This window comes from Galeopterus variegatus, unplaced genomic scaffold, assembly GCF_000696425.1.
Source record: "Galeopterus variegatus unplaced genomic scaffold, G_variegatus-3.0.2 Scaffold2850, whole genome shotgun sequence".
NCBI classification, from domain to species: domain Eukaryota; kingdom Metazoa; phylum Chordata; class Mammalia; order Dermoptera; family Cynocephalidae; genus Galeopterus; species Galeopterus variegatus.
This window is the reverse complement of record NW_007728961.1, coordinates 178,650-197,970: the sequence shown is the minus strand read 5'-3', so window position 1 is coordinate 197,970 and position 19,321 is coordinate 178,650. Positions and strand designations below refer to the sequence as shown.

Genomic DNA, 19,321 nt, shown 5'->3' with positions numbered 1-19,321 from the left:
AGCTGGCCCAACAATGAAATCTGGGAAATGCCCATTTGGATTCCCTTGAGCTTTCTCTCTAATGTGAGAAAATAGACCCATTTGGGGTTTAAGGTGAGACATTTAAGACCAAGGAGATCCAATGGGAGATTCTAGGGATGATCTTGTTATTTGCAATTGTAATTCCTAGTATAGCATCCAAATTTTGCTTTTTACTCATGTAAAAAGTATCACGGACCCAGGTTAAAGCAGAAAAAAATTGGGAAGCCCGAGTAACCAAGAGCTTTTGGTTAATTCATCTGAAATCTCTTCAGTTGTTGAGCAAAGGTTTATTAAGTGTTTAAAACCTTCTGAGAGCCCCAAATTACTACAGCAGTTTTCTCCCCTCCGTGGCACATATTTCTTCAGAGTAAGGCCTCAAACTCATGCAATGAAGGAGAGAAAGATGAAAACACCACTTAGCTGGAAATGACTAGAGCAAACCCATAACCTGGCCTCAATGTTCTAATCAAAATGAACTCCTTACCATTTTTAGAATGTACCCCTCTTTTTGTCTCCTTTGGGCATTTGCATGTGTACATTTTACGGATGTATGTCCTTGTACCGATTACCCTACCTAACTAACATGCTCAGAAACTTCCCTGTTTTCTTACCATTTCTTCTCTGCAGCCCCTCCTCCCCACCCAACCCTTCCAAATCCACTAGACTATGTGCCCCTCATGCGCAGCAGCTGTATCTTGGTCTAGCAGCTGCTTCAGTGCTGCCCAGCCTCATGCCTCCTAGGAAGTGTGTGATACACATTGTCAAAGCAATGAATGAAAGACGGAAAGAGTAAGGAACATCTCACATTGTCTAAACCCCCTTTGAAATCAGGTACCTTCTGCAGGAACCACAATCCTCTTCTGTGATATATTTAAGTTTATGGAAATCTCCAAATCCCACTTTCAAAGGTGGGTGAGGAGTTCATGAACATTGACAGCTACTTAAGCCTTGTCTAGTTCCAAAAAGGACTGGCCAATGTAATTATCATAGCAGTTTAATTTTTAAAAAAGTCAGGTTTGTTGAGGTATAATTTACATAGAGTAAAATTCGCCCTTTTTGGTGTGCAGTTCTATGAGTTTTGACAGAAGCATAGAATCATGTCACCACCATCACAATCAAGATAGATAACAATTCCAACATCTCATGCCCCCTTCTGGTGACCCCCAGCCAGCCCCTAGCAACCACTGTTTTCTGTCCCTCGAGTTTTACTTGTACAGAATGTCACATAAGTGGAATCACAGCATGTAGCCCCTTTAAGTCTGAATTCCTTCATTTAGCCCATGCACCTGAGACTCCTCTGTGTTGTGTGTACAGTAGTTTGTTAAGAGTTTAAGCATGAGTCTAAAAATTACAGAGACAAGCCAAACTGTCTGTGGAAGTTCACTTCTGGGTAGGTGGGTTATAAATAAAGAGTGGTCTGATTTCATTTTCCATCAGAGGATGAGATGGTCAGGGGAAGACTAAAGCAAAGAGTACCCAGAAGGGAGTGGCTTCAGGGGAGATTTCTCTAATATGTAAGTCAGCAGTTTTATGGAATGAAATGTTCTGGAACTGACTTCTATCTCTCTGTGGAGTCTAGGGCTGGAGAAAAGTGGGGACACGGAGGGGCTTCTGTATTTACCTGTGAGAAGGACATGAACTTTGGGGACCAGGGACAGGATGCTGTGGATTGATTGAATTGCATCCCCCAAATTTCATATATTAGAAGCTTAATTCCCACTGTAACTGTTGAAGGTGGGGAATCCTATTATGGTCATTGAAAGGTGGGGCCTTGGAGAGGTGATTAGATTGTAGGACCGTGCTGCAGTGAATGGATGAATAATGGTGGCGAGGGGTGTGGTTCTAAGGGCTTGAAAAGAAGAGCGCATGAGAGTTTAGTCTTCCTCTGCTCTGCCATTTTCTGCCATGTGAGACCCCTGGGTCACTGTCACCACCATCAAGACCCTCACCAGACATGTTTCCTGGACTTTGGGCTTCCCAGCCTCCAAAACTGTAAGCAGTAAATTTTGTTTTCTTAAAAATTACCCAGTTCCAAGTATTTTTGTTATAAGCAACAGAAACAGACTAAGACAGCTTCCTTCTGAAACACCTACCCTGAAAGTAGAAGAAAGACGTTCGCATGGGTAGGCTGCTGTGGGGCCAGAATTACGTACCAGGCTATGACAGGAGCTAAGAAAGTTCCTGCCCTGCTCTTCCTTACCTTTGAATGAAACCAGGAACCTGCTGAATTTTGTTAACCACTAGCTGTTTCCCTTTGGTTACTTGTCCCTTAAGCTCTTTAAAAAACATAAAGGATATTTATTGATGTGTTTCAGAAGCCACAGTGCACAGAAGAGTTTGGGAAGTTGCGTTGTCTTCTGCCAAGCCTGGAGTAAGAGAAGCCCTGGGGAAGGGGAAGTGGGGACAAATGGGGGCTCCATTCTGGGGTTGGGGGCAGACACAAGGGCCAGGGGCTCCTGCTTCAGCTGAGATGAGCCCTGGGTGTCTGAGTGGGAGAGGCTCTGGGGTCCACAACATGACACTGGTGATCTGAATTCAAAAGAGGAGTTTCAGTTGAGTGGATGGGGTGAAAGGCAGGATTTTCTTAGGGAAAAAAAATCTTTAAAGAATACCCAGGAGTGGACACTCAATTTTATCAGAAGGGCTCATAAATCACTAAGTATATTGGTTCAAGAGAAATCCTCCAGTGGCCCTTCTGCCTGCGTCTGCTGAGTGAGGATAAGTTCACCTTCATTTGGACGTAGAGGGGGCACATCCTCAGCAATCAGACCTGGCCTTCCCGGGCAGGGCAGGCCCATCTCCAGGCTGAGGGAGGCAGGAGTGGGGGGATAGCAGGCACACGTGTGGCACACGCATGGTCGCTGCCTGACTGTGGGGGATGTGGGCAAGCAGGGGCCAGGCGCCCGTGTGAGGCTGCAAGGCACCGCTGCTCTGGGAAGACATGAAGCCCACACACCCTCCATTCTCAGTGACAGCCTCTCAGCATGCAAGGGGCAAAACCGGAGCTGCTCCCTCCTCCTGCCACCCTGTCCCTTGAGATTCCCAGCTGAGAAGAGCTCTGGGGACACCACTTGGAGGCAGTTGGACACGGTGTCCCTTCTAGACCCTTTCATGGGGGCCTTTGGTCAGCTGTTGGTCCCACCGGCCCATTTTGCTGTCCCTTGAGTCACCTAGAGCCCATGGAGGCTTTGGCTTTGAAAGTTTCGGAGGTGTTTGGAAAATAATCTAGCAGCAGCTGCCCTGTGAAGAGCATAATTAGGGGCCCCCAACAGATCTAGAGAGAAGGTATAATTAAAGCTCTGAGCATTCTTTCTGTAGAGGGAGCGGGGAAACTGCACTCAGTCCCAGCTGCCTGCCAGGGAATTTAAAACAGCCCAGATGAAGTCACTCCAGAACAGTGGGCCCCACAAGCCAGCACCGGGTGGCACCAGTTCTGTTCTGGAGCCATGTCTCCCATGCTTACCCTCTCCATTCCCCCACCTGCCTCGAGCCCCATCTCGTGTCTGGGGGTGGGAAGGACTGTTTCTCACCTCATACTGTTGTTTTATTTTATTTTTTCAGCTGGTGGGTATGGGGATCACAAACCCATGACCTTGGGGTTATAAGGCTGCGCTCTAAGCAACTGAGCTAACCAGACAGCTCCTCCCCTCATACTGAATTGATGCTTAGGGCTGCCCTATTTCCAGGCCAGGATGGTGGAAGGCTCTAACAGCCTCACCTTCCTGATCAGAAGTTTCTGGAACATGTCCTGCGAGCCCCACATGTGTCAGTCCCTGTGTGGAGAACAGACCATCCCTGTTTTCAGAGAACACATCATGTGGTTAGAGAGATGAAATATTAATATGAAAAGGTGATTGGAAGGACCAGGAAATAATCATGGTCAACATTTAGTGGGACTTATTCGATGCCTGCCACTGTGTTAGCATTTTACATGAATTTGGTGCCAGCTTTTTAAGGAGCAGTAAAAAGACTTGTCCAAGTGTTGGAGTGAGCAGGACTGAAGCCATGTTCCCACCTAAAACCACATGGGCTCTAAAATATTTTAAAAGGACAGCTTTTTTCTTGGCATGCATTTCTCTGAGTTCCCTCTTTTCCCATGGTTATGTGATATTTTGAACCTTGGTTGTGGGGCAAGATGACATCATTTAGATGCATGTAAAATTGTTTTCCAGCCAGCCTGAAGCTGCAGACTTGCACGTACTACCCAGACCCTGAGATAACAGCAAAGACAGGAGCAGAAACCAGACAGAGTTTTGGCGAGACTTTGCACCTGGCCCCTTGCACAACCGCCTCCGTCCTGCTTTTAATTTCCCATGTTCCACCCCCGACAGCCCCGCTTTAAAGACCAAGTCTTTAAAGTAAAATCTGAATCTTTGAATCTTTGAGAGACTTGGAGACTTTGAGGTGGCTTTAGCCTGGCCATTCTCCATCAGGTTTACTGGAGACATGGGTCAGCCTAACATCTCTCTTCAGGTCACCGGTATTCCTGAATCAAAGCTGACGTCCATCTTCACCAACATTTGACTTTTGAGTGGTTTATTTTTTAAAAGGGGCAGGCAGCCGGACCTGTGTTCCTGGTAACACAAGGTCCTATAACTGGAAGTGGTGAGTGTGTCTGGCTCCATAGCCTGTAACCTGCACACTGCTGGAACCCCCCGGCATGACGCATTAAATAAATGGTAAGAAGCAAGGAAGAAGCAGGGAAATTGTGCTCTAGGGGTGCAGAGGGGCTTTATCTTGCCCTGAGATGGGTCTGAGAAGGTTTTGTGGAGGTGAGGTTTGAGTTGACCTTCACAGATGGGGACATATAGATGTGAGGGGACATCTGAGATGCTGATGGGGAGGCTGTGTGAGCAAAGAGGGGGGGGGTGGGAAGACCTAGAATGTGTTCAGGGGAAAGAGAGATCTCTGGACACGTGGACAAATGGGAAATGGGATGGGCTGAGAAGAATGACCTTTGTTCTGAAAGTCAGTGTGTCCCAAGGACCCCTGTGTCAGCATCAAGGGAAGTGCTCATGAATGTGCAGACTGCCCGAAGCTACTGACCTGGAATCCTACAATCTCCATCTTGAATGAGCTCCCCAGCTGGAACAGAGGGAGTCTAGGGTGGTTGTGAGTGGGGAAGGAGGGATGTAGGTAGGATGGGAGTTTCAGTATAGGCTGCAGAAGGGCCACCTGCCTCTTCGCCTTTCTCTCTAGCCCTAGGCAGGCCACGCCCTATGATGGGGTCCCTGCTATTCTCACTAGTGGGATGGTGTTGGTGGAGCAAGGTGGTCGCAGGCTCTGAACTCCCCCACCACGCCCAGCCTGGAGAGGCTCGCAAGCTGGGCTGGCAGCAAGGACACTGCTGTCAGGACAGCAGGGGATTAATGTGCTCAGGAGGCCTGGGAGGGCCCCTGGACACCTCACTTCCTTGGAAGGGGGTAAGAATACATATGTGCTCCCTGGTCTGATCTAGGAGAAACTAGGTCAAGCCCAAAAGAAACCAGGCCGTGGAGAAGTAAAACTTTCAGCTTTGTGGGAAACGGATCCGTTGCAAGGATACCATAATTCTTGCAGGGTCCTGGGTTCCCAGAAGACCTCCTGGTAGATGTGAGTGGAAATCAAAGGCATGTCACCCAAGGGACGGGAGACGCTAGGCACTTTCAGCCTGAGAACATGGAGGGACGGGCCTGAGAGCTGCCTTTCAATATTTGCAAAGTTGTCATCTGGAGCATTAAGCTTGTTCTGAGGCTCTGGGGACAGACGAGATTTCTGTGAGACAGAAATCTATGCAACATGCTAGTACTGGCTCACATTTAGAGCTTCTCAAACTGTTTGATCTGCTTTATAGAGATTAACTCATTTCATCCTCACAACAATCCCATGAGGTAGGGACTCTCATTACAGTCATTTTACAGGGAGGAAACTGAGGCACAGTAAGGGGAAGCAACCTATCCTCAGTCTGTAAGTGGCACAGTCAGGATTCAACCCCAGGCTGTGTGGACGCAGCTCCTTCCGTCTGAACATGGGGCTCTACTGCCTGTCACATAGAGAGACCTGAAGCTGCCAGGGCAGCTCAATAAGCAGAGGGGTCCAAGCACAGAATGGACAGCCTCGTGGAGAGAGGTGCCAACACCGTGCTCTTGGTGAGTGCCCTAAAGCATAGCTTCCCATACTTTGGAGTGCACTTGAATCACTTAAGGAACTTGACTGGTTAAGTGCAGATTCCATTTCTCAGTCTAACCAGGTGATGCTGATGTTGGGGTTCAGAGAAACCATGTGGACCAGCAAGTCCCTAGATTAGAGAATCTGCTGACCTGCCCCCAGAGTTTATGACTTGCTTTGCTTACAGGCCAGGCAGGTTTCCCAAACTGAGCAGCAGACTGACCTATAATAGGGCTTAATTCTTTGCGTTACAGACACTCATCAAAAGATCCTTTAAAAAAACAACACCCTCCCAGAGGCCCAATTTAAGCAGAAATATACGACCTCCTGTCCACAGACTTCTCCCTTTGAAAGTATAACCCATATTTGTGCCGAATACATACAAGGCATGTTAGAAACCATTTAAAAGGAGTAACAACACAGCCAAATAGCTTTTCTTATTGTTGACTCCAAACTCGTCACATCAAACTCACTTCCATGAAAACATGCAGCAGGGCATCTCTCAAAGTGAAGGAGGGGACACACTGGCTTGAAAGCCCAGCTCACACCACCATCATTGGTAAATCATCTGGCACATTCCATTTATGCAGCTAAAATAAACAGGGGTGAAGAAGTGTGGTTCAATCAGCTGCACCGTGTTTTCATGAACTTCTAAGATGCCCTATGTACTGGCCTGCTGACCCCTGTCTCAGTGCTGCCCCTTCCCTGCTCCGTGCTCTGGGGGGGGTCCTGTCCCGTGAAATCTACCATCTCTTCCCAGGTTTCCACAGAAGTCAACCAAAAGCCTAACTAAGTTCCTATAGGCCTGCAGAGCCTTGTTGGGCTCTCCAGCCTCACATGGTCACTTCCCTTTACCTAAAGAAAAAGAAATTTTTTTTAAAGAAAGTTATTTTTAACTGTGGTAGAATATACATACCATACAATTCACCATCTGAGTGTACAGGTGAGTGGCATTAAGGCCATTCACACTGTTGTGCAGCCTTCACCATCATCCATCTCTAGAACTCTTTCCATACTGCAAACCTGAAACCCTGTACCTATTTGTCAAGCTAATGCTAGGGCTCACAAACTCCTCAAGCCTGTTGTACAGAATGCGTCACAAACCTTCACACACAGGTCTACAAACTAGGTAATAGGAAAAGATCCTTGGAGCTGTGGTTAAAAAATTAGTATGCTCCGGGCCGGCCCGGTGGCGCACTGCTACAGTGCACTGCTTGGGAGTGTGGCGGTGCTCCCGCCGAGGGTTCGGATCCCACATACAGACCGGTTCCCGCTCACTGGCTGAGCGAGGTGCGGGCGTGACACCGAGGGTTGCGATCCCGTTGCCGGTCCCAGTCCGGTACGGGCGCGACACTGAGGGTTGCGATCCGTTGCCAGACACGAAAAAAGACAAAAAAGAAAAAAAAAAATTAGTAGGCTTTATTCAGAGCTAGGAACAGCTGCCCTAGTGGCCTCCCACAGCGTCTAAAGGAGCGCGGTGATGGCCTATATCAGAGCTGTTAGTCCTTTATACTTAAGTCCATATCCCAGGACACCTGGGTGCCCAAACGCAATTACATTAAATAATCACCAAGGAACACCTGGGTGCACGTGGATCGTTACATCAAATGCTCAGCAAGATTCTGAACACCTGAGGGGCCCTGACCACTTTCCTATATTTTGCCAACACCATTCAACACCAAATCCCCATTTTTCCCTCCCTGTGCCTGGAAACCACCATTCTACTATGAGTTTGACTCCTCTGGAACCTCATATAAGTGGAATCATACAGGACTTGTCCTTTTGTGTCTGGCTTATTTCGCTTAGCATAATGTACTTCTCTCTTAAACAGCAGGAAAGTGGGAGCAATGGAGTTGGGCTTCTTTTTAAAAGGCACTTTGTTGAAATGTGGCTAGCTCACCTAGAGCTCACCATAAGATAAAAGCTTTGGACATTATCCTCCCGGGGTCCAAATCATGAACTCTGAATCCTGTTACAGTTCAAAGACACAAGGATTTTTTGTTCAGAGATGTACCAGGATCGGCAGCTCTACTGCCACCACCCTGGCCAGGACCAGTGGCTGGGCTGGTTAGGGAGTGGGTGGAGGGAAGGCTTGGTTCAGCTGCTCAGCCTCAGTTTCCCCATCTGCTTGTGTTGGTGGAGGACCTCCAAATTCTCCTCCGTAAGGTGTTAGCATCTTAGGATGCCACATCACTGTCAACGGCAATCTTTAAGAGAAGAGGCCTGCTGGACCAAAGTGATTAATTTTTAATGGGCCGGTTTGTGAGCAAATGGCACCCTTTAGGAAGAAGCATTAACTGCCAAGCCATAAATAGACATTTGTCTCACTAACTTTCAAGGGGAATTCTGGTGGCACTCTGGAGCAGTGGCTCTCAAACCTGCTATAGGTTAGAAGCATCTGGGAAAAAGTTCTGATATTCAGGCCATCCACCATACCAATTATATCAGAATCTCTGGGGGTGGGACCCAGGCATTAGTAATTCTTAAAGCTCCCCAGGTGATTCCAGCGTGTAGCTATACTTGAGAAATAGCATCTGAGAGATCTTTAGTTCACCTGCTTTGAAAAGGTAAGCAGTATTTTCACGCTTCTTCAATTACTGCAGGTTTCTATTTCTAGCTTCCCTTAAGATGAGAGGTATCCTTAAGTAGCCACAGAGGCCTTCCCAGATGGCTGACCCAAGGGAAGCAAAAATTTACCGGAAAATAACTGATCATCTCAATAGCTACCGTTGATTGAGAACTTATGGTGTGCCAGGTACTGGTATCCTTAAGTAGCCACAGAGGCCTTCCCAGATGGCTGACCCAAGGGAAGCAAAAATTTACTGGAAAATAACTGATCATCTCAATAGCTACCGTTGATTGAGAACTTATGGTGTGCCAGGTACTGTGCCAAGGTGCTGCTTTATTATTAGTGCATTTAATGATCAAAATGGCCCTGTGAAAAGGTGTAGGGAGGTGAATAACTTGACCAAGGTCAAATTAGCTAATAATTGGCAATGCTGAGATTTGATCCCAGCAGTAAACAAAATCAAAATCCCTGTAATCAGGGTGTGTACATTTTAGTAGGAAGGACAGTTGTACAAACGAGTGTGTAATATGTCCAGTGGAGATAAGTACAAGACATAAACATAGAGCAGGGTAAGGAGATAGTGTGAGGGGGTAGGCGGCCCGGGAAAGCCAGTGTGACAACAGGACATGTGAGCAGAGCCTGGAGGGAATCAAGTGCATGAGCCACGTGGCCACGTGGGGGAAGAACATCAGAGAAGCTGATCTCTGAGCCCCAAGTCTCCCTTTTCTGTGGCCGCTGCCCCCAGAGGAGGGCAACTCTCTCACCTCTCTCCTCCCACCTAGCAAACCTTCCTCTCAGATCTCTCATGAACATCCAGGTATAAATAACTGAGAACAGCTTAGAGGGGGAAGGAAGTTGTATTCGAGCAACAATTCTGCACAAGGGATTTTGCCAGCAGTAGCTCAGCTCCCTTCATGAGAACCCTGTTTAAGTATTTATTCTTCATTTTACATCTGGAGAAATAATTGTGGGCCCCTGCCTCTGACTGACTTAGCCGGCAAGCCTTGCTGTTCACACAGCATCCTGGACCCCTGCATCTCCAAATTCAGAACTCTGAAGAAGGGGAGGCAGAAAGGGGTCCCTGAAGGCAGGGACCAGCTCTTTTATCTCTATCTGCAGTGCGCCCTGTACAGGGTAGGTGCTCACTTAACCTTTGTGGAATGAATGGAATAATACCTTAAGCTAAAGGAATGATTGATAAGCCTGTGGAATTTCAGGAATTGACCACCAGTCAAGGGGAAATTCTTTTAAAGTGTAACTGCCGTGTTAAAAGGCACAGAACAAAGGCAGCCTCTATGTTCAAGTCCAGCCTCTGAAATCTAGGGCCTCCCTCAGGTGTGGGGTATGAGTGTGGATTTCTATTTAGCATGATCTCAATGCTGCAGTGTGGTAACTGGACCCTTTGGGCGGCTGATCTTGCAGGGGCCAACTCTGAGGTCAGATTCAGTGCTTTATTGCATCTCCCCCAACAGAGAGAAAATGTTAATCCAAAAACATTTCTGAGTAATGTGTGTAATAATAATGAATATTGCCAGGTGCTGACCATGTGCGAGGTACTATCCTCAGCTCTTGCTTTCTTTCGTTTGATCATCAGGACAGTCTCATAAGGTGGGCATTGTTACTGTTCCCTGCTTTGCAGAGGAGGAAGCTGAGGCAGGGAGGTTAATAACAGCATCACCAAGTCCCTCACCTCCTCCAGCCTTCTCCTGTCTGCTCTGCCCCTTGGCTGCTCTCTACCACCCCTCACCAGAGGACTGGAATGCTCCCCAGTTCAGCTTGCAGAGCACATGCAGAACAAAAGCAGATTTCTAGGACTTCCCCCTCTTCAGACAGCTCTGGAGTATGAACCACCCTTTGCTGAGGATAACTCAGATGGAATCAATAGACGACTAGGAAAAGTACAGAGAGAGACGTCATTGTCTTGGTTTTTTCATTAAGGCAGGATCAGGTGGAAGTTAGGTGGGTCTGAAAGGTATAAAAGATTTTAGAGTCCCCAGGTGGCTTAATTATACAGATGGCTGTGGGAGGGGACAGGCGTGGGCCCTGGAGAGCTTACCTGATGGTGTTACAAGTCCCTCTCTCACAGGATCTGCCTGGGAGGGGTGGAGTCTGGGGAAGGAGGAGACTCCTGCTGTAGGGGGGTCCCTGAATGGGGCCTGGCTTACATGCAGGCTGGCAGTAGCTGCTGTGGAACATGGTAGAAGCAGCTGCGAAAGACCTGCTGCCCCGGAACCTGGCTACCTGCCTGTCCTGGTGCAGGAGAGTCTCACCTACAGAGTCACTGCTTTTAGTTAAGACGGTGTTTCTTGAAAAGTGTTCCCATCCCAAAAATGCTAAGAGGTGTTAGGGAAAATAATGGTATAGGCCCAAACACCCTTGAGACAGGCCAGTAGCAACCCACAAGTTTATAAGGTCTCAGGATCTCCTAGATGGGGATTTAGTATGTGTCACTTGTCAGGCCTCTTTGGCCACACATACTTTTTTTTCTAGGTGCATTTTGGGGACTAATCTTTTTCAGCACAGGCTGTGGGAAATGTTGGGTAAGGCCACAATTAACACCTCAATATGATACCTGGAAGAGGAAACATATTGACCTGGTAAGCCCACTGTTTTCTATGAGCAAAGACTAATGTTATGGTGCCTGCTGAATGCAGCTTTGTGTGAATGGAGACTCACATGGCCTACCCCCCATATCCTGAGAGCCCCTGCAAGCAGGGACCCATTGGACTTGGTGTGTCTGCGGCCTGCAGACAGGAGATGCTGTAGGCAGGTGGCTGCATATTACAAACACTCTTTGTAATATGCCAGCTAACCTTATTCAACAGAAGCTCTCACGTCTAGGAAAAGAAGCAGGGAGAAAAAGGAGACTGAGCAAGGTGGGGAGTGCAGGTTACTAGAGAAAGGGCAGGCCTGCTCGGTGAGTAGCGCTGAGGCCAACTCCCACCCCTCCAGGCAGGAAAGAAGCTCAGGCTGAGGGCCAGCAAGGAGAGGGGTGGGGATGAAGAGAGTGGCAGAATGGCACTGAGACCAACTCCAGTGGGCTCTCCAATGTCACTTCTGTCAAGGTCCAAACCCAACTCTTGTCTCAGTAACCCTACCTGACCCTGACCTTGAGAGGGGTCTTTTTGCCTTAGTGACCCAAGTTCTCATCTTGGTGACCGAGGTAGGCTGCTGGGCCATACTATTAATCAGAGGCCTCATCCTCTCTGCAGAAGTACTTCTCTTCCTCGAAAACCTGCATGTCCCTGGCATGTGTTCCACTTCTGAAGTGCCACATGTTGCGAGGCTGCCCAGGTCACTTGCTCCAGGGAATTATGATCTCATTTCAGATGCTCTGTTGAGAAGCATTTATTAAGTGTGTCCATGGCCCTGTCCATGGTGCTCTGAGTTGGGGGACTGACTTCAGGGAGCTTACACCCCAGCTCCGGGCAGTAAGTTTGCTGGTTCAACTGCAAAGACCATTTTGCAGGGGACAGTCAACACTGGATGAGGAAGGGAGGTGGGGCAGTCACTGTATGAAAAAAGAAACTGAAAGGGGGCCAGGGCAGATCTAGGTTTGGAGGGCCTCTTAACTAATACAAAATTATGAACAAAAATCAGGTACGAATTAGGTGTGATTTTTTAAAAGTAGGTATGAATTTTTATTTTGAATCAGAAAAGCAACTGCAGCAAATTAAAAATTATAAAAAGCTGCCAAATACCATAAACATCACAAAATTCACAAAAATAACATTTTTACTAATTAGCTGCTTGGCAAACTGCAGGGAGCTAAAGTGAAAGTGCTGCATATTCACTGATCAACTCTTTCATGGCAATTCTGTAATGTAAGTTTTTACAGAGAATTTAAAGCTAACTCAGTCTTGAAAGATAATTGAAATGATAACAGCCTTTCCTCTAGTACAGAACTAAAATACTTTAGTATTTTAGATGTTTTTCTCACTTTCAAACCTTGTTATTGGTAATAATATAAACTTTTGGGATTATCAAATTTGGGAAAAATCCTGTAAAGTATTATTTTGTATATGAGCTGTAAGATTTGGTGGCTATTTTCAGTTTTCCGATGTGGCAACTCAACTTCTATTCTCTTTGAATTGATGACACTCATTAACCAGGTTGCTGGTGATGCCCTAGTTGTAGTCACATGTTAGGGGGTGTAGGGTAGGCCCTGTTTCTTTGTTTCATTGATCTAGTGGGCCATAAGAGGATTCTTGGAAGTCATTTCTTCACCAAGACTGCTGGCAATAACTGTACATAGAGGTAACTGCAAACCACGTAAACACATCCCACTGATTCTGAACTAAACGTATCCCTAGCTCAACTTCCTCTCATATCCCCCAAATGCCCGGTCAATACCAGCACCACCCAACATGAGGGAAGTGTGGTGGAGGGAAATCGTCAGAGTGGCAATAGACTACTTTCTAACAAATTACTCTCAGAATAACTTTGCGAATATTACAAAAATACATGACCATGTGAACACGTTGTTAGGGCACCTTCCAGGGCCTTGGGCAGGGTTGTGCAAGCGAGAGGACTTAATCATGAGCTGCATGGTAAATCTGGCCCTGACCAGGAGTAAAAGGGGCAGAAGGAAAGGACAGTGGCCAAGGAGGACAGGAAGGCATCTTGTCAGAATTTCCAAGCTAGGAAAGCAGGAACATATTCTAGGAAACTTCCTTGAAGGTATCTATGGTAGGGCCCATGTTCTCATAGGAGGTGGTGAATGATCTGGAGAGCTGGGCACCCCAGAGAGTTTGTGGAGAGACCCTCGGTATTCCTCAGGAGAGGGAATGTGTGTGGGGGGAATGACTGCAGAGGAAGCTAGTGTGATTTTGAAAGGTGTTTCTTACCCTCACACAAGCTGGTGACGTTTTCTGCCACCAGAAAAGGTCTCTCTGATTTCCTGCTCTCACCACCTTGCTCCCTTAAATTCCTTATCAAGTGCCAAAACCCTTGGTTTCATTTTTAGAGGAACAGCTAGAAAAGCAAATTCTCTGCCTCCCCCAAGAAAATATATAGGGATTTTATTCAGCAATGCATCTGAAAGGTTTCTAGAGAGAAGGGAGGTAGGAGAATGCAGGGTCCCAAGCACTTAGAGGGAAGTGGGTCTCTGAAAAGGGAAAGGGACATGGAAGGTGGGCGTGGGCTCTGAAAATGAAGTCTGCCTTCTTCACAATTTTCCACAACCTTGCTTGGTGGGTCCTGCCCACCCTCAGCAGATGGTTCCACAGAAGAGTAGTGATCTCTTAATCATACAACACTACCAGTGAATTTGGTTTTCAAAACTAATACATGCAATAGTTGATGTGTGAACCCATAACTTATCCATTTTCATGGCCGTATAGTATTCCAGTACATTTATAGAGAGTTTATAAAAAGAGACGAGGTATTTGCTGTTATTTTTGTTAGATTTACTTCTAGCTGCCTGTTGCATAATAAAGAATTTGGCTGATCTTTATTCCCAGTTCCTGGGAGGAAACTTCTAAGGCCTTGGATTTCCCAAGTGATAGGACTATCTGTTATTCATGGTGGACCATAGGATCACATCTGAGTTGATACTGATGAGGCAACTCATGGCTGGTCCCTAGATAGTTTCAGAATGGGGACTGGCCATGCTGGAAAGACCACCCATATAATTAGAAGGTTCAGGCTTTCAGCCACATGATATCAGCTCAGCCTCCAGGGAGCAGAATGCTGCTGAATGAGTTCAGTCAGGTGGCCAATGATTTAATCAATCATGCCTAGGTAATGAAACCCTCCCAATAAAAACCCTGGAGACTGAAGCTCAAGTGAGCTTCCTTTTATCAATGTGCTGATAGGGTGACATGTCCTGAGAACACAGAAGATTTGAATTTGGGAGCTTCCTAGATCCCATGCTATGGGTTTCTTCTTTTGGCTGGTCCTGATTTGTATCCTCTATAATACAACTGTAATCATAAGTATAGGGTTTTCCTGAGTTCTATGAATCAGTCAATTGAATAGTCAAACTTGAGGGGGATGGGAACCTCCAAATTTGTAGCTAGTTGGTCAGATGGGCAGCTGGCCTGGGATCCCTGCAGAGCATGTGGCTGGTGACTGAAGTGAGGGCAGTCTTGGGACTGACCTTAACAAATGAAGTTTGCCCTAACTCTGGGTCAGAATTGCATTGCCAAATTATCAAATATTATTTGGTTACTATTATAAATGGCATTATTTAAACTGATTCTGCTTTTAGCCCATATGCAAAAATGAAATTGATTTTTGTGTATTGTTCTTATATTCAGCAACATTGCTAAAGTCTTTTTAGTAAGTCATTAGTTTGCCTGTAGGTTGGGGTTTTGTTTAGTTAATCACATCATCTGCAGATAACAGCCCTTCCTTAGTTTGCTTGCCAGGACCATAAATGCAGTAATCAACAGAGTGATGGTGGGCAACCTGAGTGTTCCCAGTTTTAAAGGAAAAGCTTTTAACATTTCATTGTTCAGCATAATATTGCTGAAGGTTTTTGGTGGAAACCATTTTTTCAGATGAAGAAAGTTATTTTACTCCTAGTATGAGTTTTTAAAAAATTATCCAGATATTGAGTTTTCTAGAATGCTTTTACTGCATCTATTGAGATGATCATGTGGCCTTTTTTCTCCTTTAATTTGTTTCCAATAAATCAAAATAATGGATTTTCTTATGTTAAACCAACTTTATATCTCCTGGATGAATTCAGTTTGGATGTGATATGTTTTTTATATATTTCTGAATTGTTTGACAACATTGTTTTCAAAGCTTTTGCAATGGTGTATATTTATAAGTGAAATAGGCCCACAATTTTCTTCTGATATTATGCTTTTCTGGTTTTGGTACCAAAGTTATAGTGTAGGGAGTATTCTCTTTTTCTCTATTCTCTATAAGAGTTTGATAAAATCAGAATCATTTGCTATTTAAAAGCTTGGTTGAACTTACTTGTAAAGCTGTTGGATGTGAGGTTTTCTTTCTGAGAAGATTTTAACTACTGATTTAATTTCTTTAATAGTGATCACATTATTCAGGTGTCCATTTCATTTTGAGCCAAATTTGATAAAATAGTATTTTTCTAAGAATTTATTCTTTTCATATAATTATTTAACAAGTAAAAAATATGTATTTTATGTGTTTAGATATGCTTATTTAATAAATATGTATTTAATTAATGAATGAACATTAGTGAGCATAGCGTTCATAGTATTCTCTTAGTTTTGAATCTCTGTGGCATCTGTAGTTTTCTTCTTTGATAATTTAGGGCTGTCTGAATCATCTGGTCCTAGAAGCCAGCCGGCCACTGGGTGGAAGGCTGATACTTTGAAGCCTGCCAACTCACTGCCTGATTTGCCTTTAGTTCATGTTGATCAAAAATATACCATAAATAGGAGTGTTTGGGGCAGGGCCAAGAAATGCCATGTAGTTCATGACTACGGTTCTTCATTTATTCCCTCAGGAGAATGAAAGCCCTGATCAATTGTCATTTTGAGTCCCAGGGGTAAAGAGTACTAGAGTCGCTTAAGGAGCTGATTTTTGTAGTCTTACTATAGTGTAGTATGTCTCAGAATGGCAACGTGGGTAATTTCCTCCCATTGAAGTGAGGAAAGAGGCCTTGACAAACCCCCTGCACAAGGCAGCTCTGGAACACTGCAGGCACTGAGGAGCTTCTGTGTGGAGGGTTTAGGACTCGGACTCAGCTGATAGGATTTGATTTGGGCTGATGAAACATCCAAGCCACTCAGGGGACCCTTGAGCATCTCTGGATGGCTAAGTTGCTTCGTACTTGGTGATCCCAAGGCTCGGGGTAACTGATATCATCTTGATTCCTTCTCTTTCCCTCTGTGGACCAATTGACAGCACCTACTCCCTTTTCCCTCCCCATTTAGATATTTTGGTGTATGGTTAGGAAACTCAAAGGCTGTGTCTGATTTTCTGTCTCTTTAAAGAGATGTTATAGGTCATTTTGGTCAAGTCTCTCTTTTGCAGAAGAGTTACCGATCATCACCATCACCATCAATAGCAGTGATATGCCTGCCAAGCACTGTGTTGATACTTTACATAAAGAATATCAGTGAATGCTTCCATTAATTTATTAATGTAGTAAATATCTATTGATCTTCTACTCTACTCCAGGCACTTCTCTGGGTGCTAGGACAGAGCAGTAAACAAAGCAGATAAGCTCCCACCCTGTGGTATACACATGCTACCCCTGTAGGTGGCTTTATTCCTGTTTTACAGATAGGTGACGTAAGGCTTAGAAAAGATAAAGTGACACAGCTAGTTGCGTGTCAAAGCTGTGAATAGACCCAGGTCTTGTTTTGACCGACTATGCTATGCTTTACATCAGCAATTCTCAAACTTGAGTGTGCACCAGAAACATCTGCAGAGCTTGTTAAAATGCAGATTGCTGGTCCCACCCATGGAGTTTCTGATTCAGTAGGTCTCAGATGGGGCCAGAGAATTTACAGTCTTACAAGTTCCCAGTTGAGGCTGATGCTGCAAGTCTGGACACCACACTTTGAGAACCACTGCTGTGCACCACAGAATCAAGTCTCTAGGCCTTTCTTCTCTCTCCAGGGACTCGAGTGCCATATCTCTTCTCTGTGCATGTGGAAGGGGCTCCACACCAGGCAACTCCCTGCATGTCCCCAGGACCTGAACCCTGCTGCCATTGCCATCTGTGTATAATTATCCTAATTCAACAAATTCTCACAATTTATGTAAACAAGTTACACTGCTAAAAAAAAAGCTGTTCCTGCACCTGATTCTCAGGCTGTATTATGGGCAACACACACAAATCACACCAGCTGATACTTTGCCTCTCAGCCGGAAGACGAGCTTCTCTGGAGTCATTCAGGGTAAGTGCTGCCGAGTTACATTCTCTCAGATCTGCAAGGTCCTGCTAGAGTTTTCCTTGCGTTTTGCCAAGAAAGCCCATGCTATTTGCTCACCAAGCAAGACCTATGGTTTGGGGTGCTGAATTCAAGGTCAGGGTAGTTTCATTTCACAGTGTTCTCGTCACAGGTGCAGGAACCTCAGCCCACCTCAAGGGCAGGACCTTATCAGCTGTATTCCAGTAATGCTCAGCTTAATGTATTCCCGTAATGCTCAGCTTCAGGCAGGTGAAGCTCTTTAAGGCACCCAGGATTGATACTGTTACAGTGCTCCTCTCCTGTATGCAATTCAAGTAAAACCAATGAGCTGTAAAATAACTGTAAGGAAGTCCAGCAAAGGTCTAATTTTCTTCCTACAATGACTTTAGATTTTTTTTAAATAGCAAGGATCAAATTCTTTAAAAATCTTCTCAAATGTTCCTGTTCTGCTGGTGCTGACTGACCCTTGGGTGCTCGAGCACAGGATCGGGGAGTATACAGTGCACAGTAAACATTTTTGTTGTTTTAGCAGGAGAACCTGGCTCTGGTCTCACCCAGTGCAGCCTGCACTCCCCTGCCAGACAGAGATTCCTCAGATGTGTGTATCTGTGCTGAGAACATGCGCTCTGGACCTGAGTTCAAAACCTAAACCAGCAACTTATTTGCTGGTGACTTAAGGCAACTTTCTAAACCTCTCTGAGCCTCAGGTTCCCCAAATGTATAATGGAGATAATACCTATTTCATAAGGTTGCTGTCAGGATTAAAAAGAAAATTACAAAAAGCACCCAGGTCTGAATAGATGCTACTCTGCCCTCCCTCTTTTCCATTTTGATAGAGACTAATGGTTCTCTGTTGCTTGTTAATATCTTGTCCACACTCCTCAGCCTCATTTCTCACGTTCTTCCTGATCTGCTCCGTCTCCCACCCTATGCAGCATTCTCTTTTCCCCAGGACTCCCTCTCCAGTGTATTGAGATGTCCACCACCTTTGATCCCTCACTTGCCCTCCTGGGATGCCACCTCCTCCCTCACTTTATATCTGGATTTTTTTTTTCTTTTTCTTTTTTCAGTCCTTCCTATCTAGATCTTAAAAACCCACAGGGCTCACTTCAAGACCCATGTCCTCTGGCTTCAAATGACCCCTTAATGGAAAAATAGGGCTGGAAAGGGAAGAAGAAGTTTTCCATGAAAGACCTAATCCATATCCCTCATTCCACACTGGCTATACATGCCAGCTTGTCTGACTTGCTAAGATTTTAGTCTCTGTTCTGTCTTTCCAGTTCGATCATCAGGCAGGGAGCAGCAAGCACGCTGCCATTTATCAAGCACTTATTGCTTAGGCTTATTTAATTCCAAAGTGGCCACATGAAGAGGCAGTAGTATAATTCCCTCTTACACTACCCAGCACAGACTTTTCACCCTCAGTGAGTGTCTGTTGATGACGACAATGGTGAGATACGTTAGCGACTAACATCCGGATGCCACTTTACTCTTTCATCATCCCTCTGAAGGAGGTGCAGGTGCAGAGTAAAGGAACAGGCAGAGCTGGAGGGCTAAATCCTCCTGGATGAGTTAGTGGCCACCTGTGTGGTGTCCCCAAAGGCCTTTCTACCCAAATAACCCTTCCTGGGGGCCTGTCATGGGGCACATTAAGAATAAAATATTTGGGGTAACATTCTGGGTGCTCAAGAGGCCTCTGTTAAGATGCAGAATTCATCAGTATTCA

At 45.6% G+C, this 19,321-nt stretch overlaps 1 protein-coding gene across 1 annotated transcript in view; it reads right to left on the bottom strand.

The window, feature by feature from the left end:
• MAPK4 (mitogen-activated protein kinase 4) overlaps positions 1-19,321 on the bottom strand; it is an 84,197-nt gene that overhangs the window by 28,235 nt on the left and 36,641 nt on the right. The window lies entirely within an intron of this gene.